Consider the following 12,501-nt stretch of genomic DNA (forward strand, 5'->3'; position numbering starts at 1 on the left):
TTCTCTTTTTGTCCTTTTCCCTGTGTACTCTGAAATATTTACGTTCTCTTCAACCTCATGATTTGTTTTTCTACAGTACCAATTAGTCTTCCAATGACAAGTTTACCTCCATAATTTTGTCTTGACATTGTTTTCAACCGTCTCTGTCTCACCAGTTATCTTTTTATCTCCACCCACCTCTCAGGTACATCCCAACTCATGCAAGACTGGGGTTTTCATCTTGTCATCGGTCTCTTATTTCCCGGAATTCATCTATCCTTACATTTCATTGATCATGGAAGCAAATATTTCTCCAAATTAACCTCTGTTTTTCATAGCAAATATTTTTAAATGTTTATCTATTTATTTGTTTTTATTTTAGAGAGAGAGAGAGAGAGAGAGAGAGAGTGCATGTGTGAGTGGGAGAGAGAGGCAGAGGGAGAGAGAGAATCTTAAACAGGCTCTACGCTCAGCACAGAGGCAGACACGGGGCTCAATCCCATGATCCTGGGATCATCAGCCAAAATCAAGGGTTGGGCGCTCAACTGACTGAGCCACCCAGGAGCCCCTCAGAGTAAATATTTTTAAATGGAGACTCTCATCCTGTATCTTAAATGCTACGTTCCCTGTCATCTAAGATGTAGAACCTTTTCAAAGATCAACTCTCTTGTGGTCAGATTCTACTTGAGTGTGCTCACTGTCCACTGGTTGCTGCTAGAATCTTCTCCCGTTTCACCTAGAAAGCATGTTGGCATGCATGGCCCCTAGCAAACAGTTTTTAAAAATTTAGGTTAAATCTGAATTCTCAGAACAAATATGATATATACTTTATAGTGTTGACTCCCAGACAGAGACTTTCAAAGATAGAATAGGTTGCTTATAAAATAATCATATAAAAAAATTCTACCACAACATGATCAAAGTCAACCAACAAATAGCAAACTGCAAAAAATATTGGCAATATTCACATAGAGGATAATGTCTCTAATTATATAAATATATTTAATGGTTACTATAAATACTACTGATTTATTACAAATTATTAAGAAGTAAGAAACCAATAATCTTATGCACACAGGCAAAGGTCATGAGTAGGTAATTCTCAGAAAGGAGATATAAACTTTTTCATGCCTATGAAAAGAAAGTCACCTCAAAATAAGAGATTGCAAATGAAAACTATAATAAGATACCATTTCTGGAGCGCCTGGGTGGCTCACTCGGTTAAGCGTCAGACTTCGGCTCTGGTCATGATCTCACAGTCTGTGAGTTCGAGCCCCGCATCGGGCTCTGTGCTGACGGCTCGCAGCCTGGAGCCTGTTTCAGATTCTGTGTCTCCCTCTCTCTCTGCCCCTCCCCCACTCACACTCTGTCTCTTTCTGTCTCAAAAATAAGTAAACATCAAAAAAATTTTTTAAAAGATACCATTTCTTACTTATATTGTCAAAATTATGTGGCACCCTGAGTGGGCAAGATTTTGGAGAAATAGGCACATGGTATATTATTATTGGTGGTATAATTTTTATATAATCCCCCTAAAAGTTGTCAATATGTATGAAAATTTAAGACATGTATACCTTTTGTCTCAGCAGTTCTATTGGAGGGCTTTTTAAAAAAAAATTTTTAATGTTTTTATTTATTTTTGAGACAGAGAGAGACAGAGCATGAGTAGGTGAGGGGGAGAGAGAGAGGGAGACACAGAATCTGAAGCAGGCTCCAAGCTCTGAGCTGTCAGCACAGAGCCCGATGCAGGGCTTGAACTCACAAACCGTGAGATCATGACCTGAGCTGAGGTGGGACGTTCAACCGACTGAGCCACCCAGGTGCCCCTGAGGGCTTTTATCCTACAGATATACTTACACAGAAACTTAAAGACAGAGTAGTAGACTATTAATTGTGGCACTTTCTACAGCAGCTAAAGAGTAAAACAGCTTAAATATCCATCGATAGAGGAATGATAATATAAATTATAATACATCATATAATGGAATCCTATGCAACGTTGAAAACTGTGAGGAAGCACCAGTCATTCTAACATGGGATGATTGCCAAGATGTGCTGGATATGGTGGGAATAGAAAACAGTGTTGGAGAGTGTTTATACTGTGTTATTATCTGAGTGAGAAAGGTAAAACAGAGGCACCTACTCAATGGTTGTGTGTGCACTGAATATCTCAACAAAGGTGCAAGAAACAACTTGGATCGTTGACTCTTGGAAAAGGCACTCTGGGACAGGTGGGCAAAGGGGGCATATAGGGCTACTTTTTACTATACGTTCTTCGTAACATTTGGTATTTGATCATATGCATAATTTCAAAATTACAATAATTAAAGTCTTAATGAGGGTGCATGATACAATTACCTATATTTTATGCCCAAGTTTTGTCTCAACTCTTTTGTTTGTCTATGTTAATAGTAAAAATTGAGGCAGGAATAATATGGCTTTTACGATCTCAGAGGTTCTGTTCCTGAGATTCTCATGCAATTTTATAAACTGAAAAAAAGACTGTTAAAAAAAAATGGGGAAGCAACATTGCCTGCAGAGATATCTTGACAGTAAATTCATTAGATAGTAAAATAGTTTTGCATAATAAAGGACTGGTGCTCTACTGCTCATCCTTTGAAATTAAACTTGATTCAGAACTTGAACTGATTACATTAAAAGAGCCTGTCCAGTCGAGGGGAGAAAAGCCCAGGACGCCATATGTGTAGACCCACAGAGCAAATATAGTACATTCTTTGGCTTCCTTACAAAATGTCAGTCCTTTGATCTTTGAAATAATTTCACCTGTGTTGATGATTTCACATAAAAAAAAATAATCTTGGTCTTAATCTCACATTTTTTTCCCATTTCTTCCTCTTTACCAGTTACATTTAATTGCTTTTTTTTTCTCATCCAAATGGGAGTTTTGTCTTTATTCAGACTGCTGGACTGAGTTCATAATGTGCAGCTAATATATAGTAGTCTTTAAAATAGTATGCCAAGATTTTTGAGAGGATTGGAATTTAATGAGTAAGCCTGGCTGCTTCATTTGTAATATTGTATTCAGGAAAAAATTAAAAGGACTTCAAGTCATTTTTCTCTCTAATAGACTTAAGAATCAACTGAATTAAAAAAACAGACACACACACCTTGTATCAGATGGGGTGGCCATATTCAGATATTCCAGAAATGTTTTCGCTCAGAATAAATGAAATAATATTGGTCATAAATGTATGATTGTTGAAGAAGGAGTTCAAGTTCAGGAGGAGTGTATTAAAACCAGTCTCTCCACTCTTGTGCAGATTGAAACTTTCCACGCTTAAAAAAAAATGTCAAGCACTGTTTACTCCAAATCACCCAGACTTATAATCCCCTCACTTCTCCTGAGGGCACCTCCTTCTCTTCCTTTTCTCCAGAAGGTGGAGGAGCACACATGAGGCTGCTTCATGAGAGATTCTCAGGCGATTTTCATTCATTCAACTAATATTTCCTGAGGGTTTCCATAGGTGGCTTCCGGACTGTGTTCTAAGCTTGCCAACCACAGTGTAAATGAGGCTACGTTCCTGCCTTCGCTAGGCTAAATCCTAGGAGGGAGGGCAGTGACTAAGCCAATCATCCTACATAATTTCAGATGGTGATACGTGTCTGTCTTCCATTGCTGTTCAATCCCAAAAGTTGCAACCTGAAATGGCGACCACTTATTTGCTCATGATGCTGCGTGTTGGCATTTCGGGCAGGGCTCAGCTGGGAAGATTTAGCTGTTCCAGGTGGTGTCAGCTGGGTTTGTGTATGTATTTGTGGTTATTTGGAAAAGTGTCTGTAGAGTGGCTGGTCCCAGAGAGCTCGTACATGAGTCTACCAGTTGGCTTGGTTTGTAGGCTGGGACAACTCAGTTCTCCACCCCCTGGCCTCTCTGGCAGGCTAGCTCAGGTAATTCAAATGGTGGTCTCAGAATTCTAAGGAAGTAAGGGCAAGACATAATACATAGGAATTTTAAATCTATGCATGTGTCATATTTGTTATTCCCCTATTAGCCAAACAAGTCACTAGGGCATATATATATATATATATATATATATATATATATATATATATATATGCCATGTACAAAAGATCCCCAATTCAGGTATTTTCATGAAGTCCAAAGCATAGGCTTTCACGAGGGCCTGCTTACATTTTGCTTCTACCTGTGTCAAAGTCATTTTTTTTTAAAGAAAATTTTTCTTGCCCATTGGAAAATGCTCCATTAAACAAAATTACACTGTGATTATTATCATTATCATTACTATCGGCATGATTCGGGGCTCGCCAGAGGGGATAATATGCCACCATGCATTGGGAATCCCTAAGATGAGGACTCTCGCTTGTACTTCACAGACTTTTTCCACCACAAAGTATCTCCAAGGCAGTTGCTACCTGATTCCAACAATTGTTGCTGTCAAAATTGTGGGTCCAATGTATCTGGATCTTCCAGGCTTGCAAAAGTAGCAAAAGCAATTCTTTTATGCTATGCAAAATTTCTAATTTTGAGATACTGACAACTTGTTTAAGTGTCTTTTAAAGACTCAGTACAAAAAAAATGTTTTTAATAAGCAAAATACAACTGAAAATCCAATTTGACAGGTTGGTGACTTTACATAAAGGCCCAAGGAGCTTTTTACAAAAGAATTCATGTTGACGGAAGGCAGAGTAGAGGTTCAGAGGTTTGGCCTCACAGGTGATCTGGCCCTAAGGGGAGGGTAACAAGAATGAACACAAACCAAAGAACTGTTCTCAATAATGTCCATGGGTACCAAGAGCTCAGAGAGTGAGTATCCCTGGTGAAAGTATTGATGGCTTAAGCTCAGTGACCTCAGCATCAGTAAAGACCCTAGACTGTGATGTCCCAAGGAACTAGCAGAAGGGGAAGCCCAATTCTTCCTGATAGGCCCACCCACCACTGATTTGTCGCTTGTCAACTGGACAATTCCAGATGGGGGAGAGGCAGTTTTCTCTCTCAGCTTTCCTATTGGAAGCACACTTTTTCTGTGAAGCACATTGGGTCCATTCCATTCCCCGTCCGCATTCTACATATATTCTGGACTCCAACTTCTCTGGCATTAAATACTGCCTCCTCATCTGTTTTGTGCTTCCATCTCTGTCCTAGTAAGCTGCATTTACCAAAATTGTGCTGTCCACATGCTGTAGCACAATGAAGCCTTGCTAATCCCCACCCTACCCACCCCCCCCAATCAAGAGGTAGAGTCTGGTCCCTTTCCCTAGACTGGCTTTGTGAACATCCTGTAACTAATACAGTGGAGGAGAAGTGACCCTCTGCATGACTGCAGAAGGTTTTGCAGCCGCTGTCTGTTTCTCTTGGGTCCCAGGATCTACAGCAGAATTTCTCAACATTCGCACTGTTGACATTTTGGGCTGAAAAATCATTTGTGAGGAAGAGTGGGTGGGGGATGTCCCATGCATTATAGGATGTTTAGCATTGTGGACCCTCAGACTAGCCCATCTGCTAACTGAGTACCACTAAGTAACCTCAAAGTCACCAGAAGCAGAAGGATTACCCAGCTGAGCCATGTGCGAATTCCTTGCCTACAGAATCAGTGACCTTCACCTTTTGAAAGGTTGCTGTTTTAACCCACTAAGTTTTGGGATAGTTTGTTGTATAGCAATAGTGACTAGAGCATCTCCATAGATGGAAAACGAAATGTAATGATATCTTTCTATTTTATTTATTTTTAAGTTTATTTATTTATTTTGAGAGAGGCAGAGTGCATGCAAATGGGGAGGGGCAGAGAGAGAGGGGGGGAGAGAGAGAATCCATGCTGACAGCGTGGAGCCTGATGTGGGGCTTGACCTCAGGAATCCTGAGATCCTGACCTGAGCTCAAGAGTCAGACGCTTAGCCAACTGAGCCACCCAGGTGCCCCAATATTTTGCTATTAAAAAAAAAGGAAATTAGCATCCATTGGCTGCCCTTGGACACTCTTTTTAATTTTTCTAATTTGTGGTACAGCAAATGAAGTTGCTCTCATTCACTTAACACACATGTATTGAGGACCCATATTTGTGCCAGGAGCCAGGTTGGATTCTATAGACGCATAAATAAACATAACATTTGTCATTATTATATCTGTGTAATTGCCTTCATGCATCCTGCTATCTAACCAACATTCTCAGTTCTGTGAATGGGCGATCTTGAAATGACCTTCACTCTTCAGTTTCTTTCTTCTTCTCATTGTAGTCCCCTTCCCAGAACTTCCTCTTCCTTCACCGTCTTCCTCCATCTTGTCCACAGTGGGGCCAAATCTGCCTCCTCCACAAAACCTTGTCCTACACATTAGTCAAAATTATATCCATCTCTTTTTTGGCCCTTCACATTTTCCTCCTCTCCTCCCATCCCAAATAACACATACTATCATCGTTACTTGGCATTTGACCCTTCCTCCTACTTCAGAGTGAAAACAGAACCCACGAGCATTGAGTTCCGCTGGCTTCTAGCTTTCCCAGCCCACAAACACAGCCACACCTCCTGTATCGGTCGGGGTTCTCCAGAGAAACAGAACCAACAGGAGACAGATATAGCTATAGCTATAGATCTGTATATCTACATTAGAGAGAGGAGGAGATTTATTGGAGGGGTTGGCTCACATAGTTATGGAGGCTGAGAAGTTCTACAGTCTGCCCTCTGTGAGAAGAACCAGCGAAGCCAGTGGTAAATTCCGAGTCTGACGGCCTGAGAATCAGACTGATGGTGTAAGTTCCAGTCTATGTCCTAAGACCTGAGAACCAGAGGTACCATTGTCCAAGGGCAAAGGATAGGTGTCTCAGTTCCAGCAAAAAAGAGAGTGATTCAACCTTCCTCTGCCTTTTTGTTGTAGGCAGGCCCTCAATGGGCTGGATGATGTACCCCCCCCCCACAGCCACCTGCCACCCCACATTAGTGAAGGCAGTCTCATTTACTCAGCCTACTGACTCAAATGCTAATCTCTCCTAGAGACATTCCCATGGGCACACCCCAAAACAATGTTTGACCAGTTACCTGGACACCCTTTAGCCCACTGAAATTGACACATAAAATTAAACATCACACCTTCTTCGCTCCATTTTAATTGAAAAAGTTGTTTGCCTTCAGTTGAAAGCCACTCCCTCTCTGCTCTGGACCTGTATCTCCCCCTGCCTCTGGGAGCCAGAGTCCCTTTTTCTCTGAAATATTTCTCTCTCTCTCTCTCTCTCTCTCTCTCTCTCTCTCTCTCTCTCTCCCCCTCCTCCACCCCCGCCATTAGCTTCAGCTTAAAATAATCACCTGAAGCCTCTCCCACTGGCAAAGGAGAGGGTACTTTCTTGATTCCATCCCTAGTTCTATTCACTTTCGTTATTTTCAGAGTCAACATTCTTGAGTGTTCTCTCCAAACATTGTCTCCACTCTTTAATCCCTCACCTTTTCTTTAACCTTTTATAATGTCCTGCCTCCTCATCCCTGTACACAGCCCCCATCCTCAGCCCCGTGCCACACACATTCTAAAAGTTCTCTGCGGAAGGTGGCCACAGGCTTTGCCGTTGCTGAAGAGCAGACAATTTTCAGGCTCCATATCACAAACTCTTGTTGTGATTGACAGTTGCCCACTTCCTTCTGGTTACAAATCCCCTAGCTTTCCAGAACCCTGCTCTCCCTTTATCCCTGCAACTCCTTCTTGGTCTTTTTTTTTGAGGGGGCTCTTCTCTGGCTGCACCTCAGTGTGAATATTCTCTTCTCTTCTCATCAGTTCCTGCTTCTCTCCTCAGTTCTCTCCTCAGATACTCCCATAGCTTCCTCAGTCACCCAGACGGCCCTGGATTCAGTGATTCCCAGTCCCCAACTCTGCTGAGCTCTAAACTCATAGATGCAGCTGCCTCCTGAAGACACCCATTTATTTGTCCCTCACATATCTCAAACACCCTAATTTGGTCTTGGTTAATTTGGCTTTTTAAATATGTTCCTCCTTAGGGTCTCCATCTTGAAAACGAGCGCCCCTCTCACTGGAGCATCTGACAGAGGCTCCATACCCTGTTAATTACTAGACCCCCAAGGATTCTGCCTTCCTTAATTTAGCTCACGTCCGTCAACACTGACTCTGCCTTAGCTCAGACCCGCATCACTTCTCCTCTGGACAATTGCAGCAGCCTTGTGATTAACCCCCATCTCCAACTTTGCCCCCCCCCCGACCATTCCCCACTCTGCTCCCAGATTCATCTTTCTAATATAAACATTTGATCATCTGGATGACAGGATGAAAATCTCCCTTGTTAATAACGTCCAAGTTCCTCAGTCGGGCAGACAGGGCTCTATGATCTAGTTACTGCTTACTTTTCCCTCTTGCTGCAACATCCCCTATGCCTTGGCCACACTAAATACGTTTACAGGTGTGCGAGGACATCATCCTCCCTTGTGTCTATGACTTGCCAACGTGGTATGTTTCCCTACCATTGTTTTCCTTTCTGGTATGTTCTGCTCCCATCTTACCCCTTCCTCGGTTGGCTATAATTAAATTAGTGAGATTGCTTAACTATTAACAGATGATTGCTGTCTTTAGGAGATGTGTTTCTAATCCAGCGAAGCAATGAAAATAGTAGAATTTAAGTACCGTGTTTTCTGATTAAGAAGATTCAGCGTTAACATATAGTTATTATTTTTGTCGCCACATAACCTAAGGTTTCAAAGCGAGTTTAGCAGCTGATACTAGCTTCATCATCTACTCACTACTCCCTCTTTCCTCCCACTAGAAAAATATGCTCCATGCACCCAGGGAGCTTCATCGTGTTGCTGCTGTAGGGCCCCTCTGTCTCGCACAGCGTGCAGAAGAGGTTGGGGGTCAGTGTGCACGTGCTGAGTGAAACAGTCAATAAATGCTCAATCTTAAATATTCAGCCTAGGGGTCTTTGAGTAGCCTTTCCCGATGCCCCCAAAGGAGGACGGTATAGGATCTTCTTCCCTTGTGACTCAACGTACCCTCCAGTTTTCTCTATCATAGCACGAAGAACAGTATACGTGACTTTCCATGGCCGTGTCTCTTCCTGCTGCCCTCTGCAACCTTATTGTCACCTCCTTGAGAGCAAAGACTGTGTCTCGTGAGGCTGTATCCGCAGGTTTAAGCACAGTACCAGGCATGGAGTAGGTGTGCAAACCATGTCTAAAACAAATAACCCCATCACGCCCTCTGCAAGAGCAATCTGTGCACAGTCTTTGTCTCTCTTGCCGGTCGGCAAACACTTTGAGAAAAGGAATTCTTTTTGCCCAATCTTTCTCCTACTGCCTACTGCTATGCCGTTCACATTCTAGACACACAATGAGTGTTGAATTAAATTACCATTAGTGTTTCATATGCTCAGATAAACCTAAATGGTGCTCATCAAAAACAACAAGATGTTCATTTTTACAATGCTGACCAACAGCACGATGCCATGATATTGAAACAGATGGTTAGTTGCAACTTTGATAATTATATGAAATACATTCTTTCAAACACCAAGTTGCTGTGGAACTTTTGGCATCTAGTCCAGACTTAATAGTCTGCCGTGTGTCTGTTGGGATTTTGTGCTAAGGTACCCATTATCTTCAATCAGGACCTCCTAGAAGGATAATTTTCTATAGCTGGAGCGTCCAATCTACCACAACCTGGATAAAATAGGCTGCAGAATGATTAAACCCCCTTCGCTGCCACTGTATGCTCACCAAGCGTATGCATTATTTATTTGTTGGGATACCGGAAGTAGAAAATTTCCTGGTCCACCTCCTGGACAGCGTTTACTTATTCCTGAAAAATTCTGACTCTGAATCTCTTTTTGCGAGATTTCACATCTTTTAGAACGTTACCCCTAATCTACCAGAATTAAATGCGTCAACATTTATCTCATGGTGGCTATAACTTAAGTTCTTACGTATTTGATAAACACCCTTGCACTTAGATCAAGATTTGGAAAGAAAAGAGGGTTTTTGTATGATTTTGAGGGTAGATTGCTTCCACTGGTGGTTGATTTCATCCGAATTATGTTTAATTTTTTACACTTTTGAAGGTATATAAAAACAGATTCGCTCTCACCAATCCAAGTGCTAACATAGCTTATTGATTATCGTGTACAGAATATAAATTCCTATCACGGTAGAGTTACACTGTACTGGGTTAGATTCTAAAGTCGGCCTATTTGGCAAAAATCACGTGTAAAAAAATTACCCCCGACAATCACCCAAACGAAGGTAGACATTCCTTTTCTCTCAAATCCAAGGCCGCCAAATCTCTCTCACATTTACACATAATGTAATCTCACATTACCACAGATTGCTTTTTCATCAGTTCCATATCAAATGAAGTTACTGGCTTGCATACATGTAAAAGCCATTTTCTATGGATAAAATATATATGCAAAATGAGAATCATTTTCGGTGGTATGAGATATTCTGCAACCAGGTCCCCCAGGACCAACAACAGATTTGGCTTCGATTTCATTCTCATTGAAGGTACATGGTCTTTGATGAAATAGCTAGCAGAATCATCACAATGTTTTTTTTGCTCGCTCTCTCTCCCTCTCCCTCTCCCCCGCCCTCTTCCTCCTTCTCTTTCCCTCCCCCCTCCCTCCTCCTCTTCCTCCTCCTCCTCTTTCTTCTTCCTTCCCCCCTCCTCTCTGTCTCCTTCTCTCTCTCTGAGATAATTCATATTCTGGGTCCACGTTGGGAGTTTTCATAACTGTTCTCAGTAGCTTATTAAAAACTCAACTGTAACCAAGAGCCTACCTGTCTACTCACTCCCTCTTCCAATGGTTTCCCATTTCTGATCATCACAAGTGTGATTTCTGACCTGGAGTTTTGAGCTCCCTGTACTCTGGTCACATGAGAACAAGCTGGATTTGTCTATTTCTTCCAGTTTTTAATGAACATAAAAGACGGTCTCAGTGGCATTATCTGGGGTTGTATTTTCATGACACTGTCCATTTTCTCAAACAGCTAATGGCATCCACGATAGTACACATCTGAGGAATATGTCAGGTATTTGGGGATGGGAAGTGATCCGTTCATTTACAACTGGGCCTCTTTTAAGGGATTCTAAGTTTGGTGTGCCTGGGTGACTCGGTCGGTTAAGCATCCGACTCTTGATTTCAGCTCAGGTCATGATCTCACAGTCCGTGAGATTGAGTGTCACATCTGGCTCTGTGTCGACAGTGCACAGCCTGCTTGGGATTCTCTCTCTCCCTCTCTGCCCCTCCCCTGCTCACAGGCATGGTCTCTCTCTCTCTCTCTCTCTCTCTCAAAAGAGATAAATAAATAAATAAATAAACTTTAAAAAAAGAGAGAGAGATTCTAAGTTCTATATCTGAGGATATACTTGAATTTGCTCCCTGAGCTTTTAGAGATTTAATTAAAACTTCATCTGGCAACCAGGTGTGCCCAGTTCCCTTTGCGAGGCCCACTGCAAAGACAAGAGAATGGCAAGAGTTTTGTTTTGTTTTGTTTTGTTTTGTTTTAAAGTAAAGGAACGTGAATAAGATTTGAAAGTCCCCAGAGCTGAAATAAAGGGGAAGGGACAGGGCCAAAAATATACGATCTCCTCAATCATCTCAACTGCCCTGAGAGGTGTGATTTTGTACAGAGGAGGAAACTGAGCTTTAAAGATATTTGAGAACTTACCCCAAGCCACACAGATAGGATGTGGTACAGCGGGGATTCAGACCCAAAACTCTCTGGTTCCCACACTCTGGATTCTCCTTATATCGCGTGATTCGTGTTATTCCTGAATCCCGTGGTTTTGCCTTTCTCATAAAAGTGCTCATTTTTATAACACTTTTTTTTCCTAATCAAGCTATGAAATTTGTAACTACTGATGCCTTGCCAAGATTTCCGTTATGATAGCTAAACCACTCCAGCTTCTGAAAAGGACCAGAAATCTTGGGTAAAATAAAAAAAAAAAATAATAAAAAAAAAATAAAAAAAAAGAAAAGAAGACAAACAGAAAAACAAGATATCAACTGTCAGACCAGGAGGGGAGGCCAGAAGAGCACTCAATCCAGCTTTGGTGCTCAGGTCCTTTGCCTAAACCGATGCCCTAGAGTTTTAGTTTTTATGACCTCAGCAGATATACGGGGCAGAATATGAAGTCCAAGGTGGGCCCCAGCTGGGGGTCTCAATAAGTGATGCTCTAGATGAAGATGAGATTCCAGAGGGTTACACGTGAGCATGGGAGAAAAGGAGAAAGCAAGACCGTACCCTCTGATTCAAGCTACTACAGGGAATAGCAAATGTCTCAACCCTTGTCTCGGAACAGATTATAGTAGAAAAAAGCCGTGAGAATTTGGAGTTACCAGTTGGTCCCTGGGAGAATGGAAACCATATTTCAAACTACCTGTGAGATCCCAAGAGCCTCAAGCCGAAAATATCACTGAGAACCTGGGTTTCCATCCAGTGAGGATAGCACTTGACAGAAGAGACATTTGGGAAAGACTGGGGATTTTCTTGAGTTCTCATTATTCCTGGGAGCACCCTGGGCATTTTTTTTCAGGTAAAAGCAGAGGCACGGAACTTCCA

Source organism: Neofelis nebulosa, chromosome 1 (genome assembly GCF_028018385.1).
Source record: "Neofelis nebulosa isolate mNeoNeb1 chromosome 1, mNeoNeb1.pri, whole genome shotgun sequence".
Taxonomy (NCBI): domain Eukaryota; kingdom Metazoa; phylum Chordata; class Mammalia; order Carnivora; family Felidae; genus Neofelis; species Neofelis nebulosa.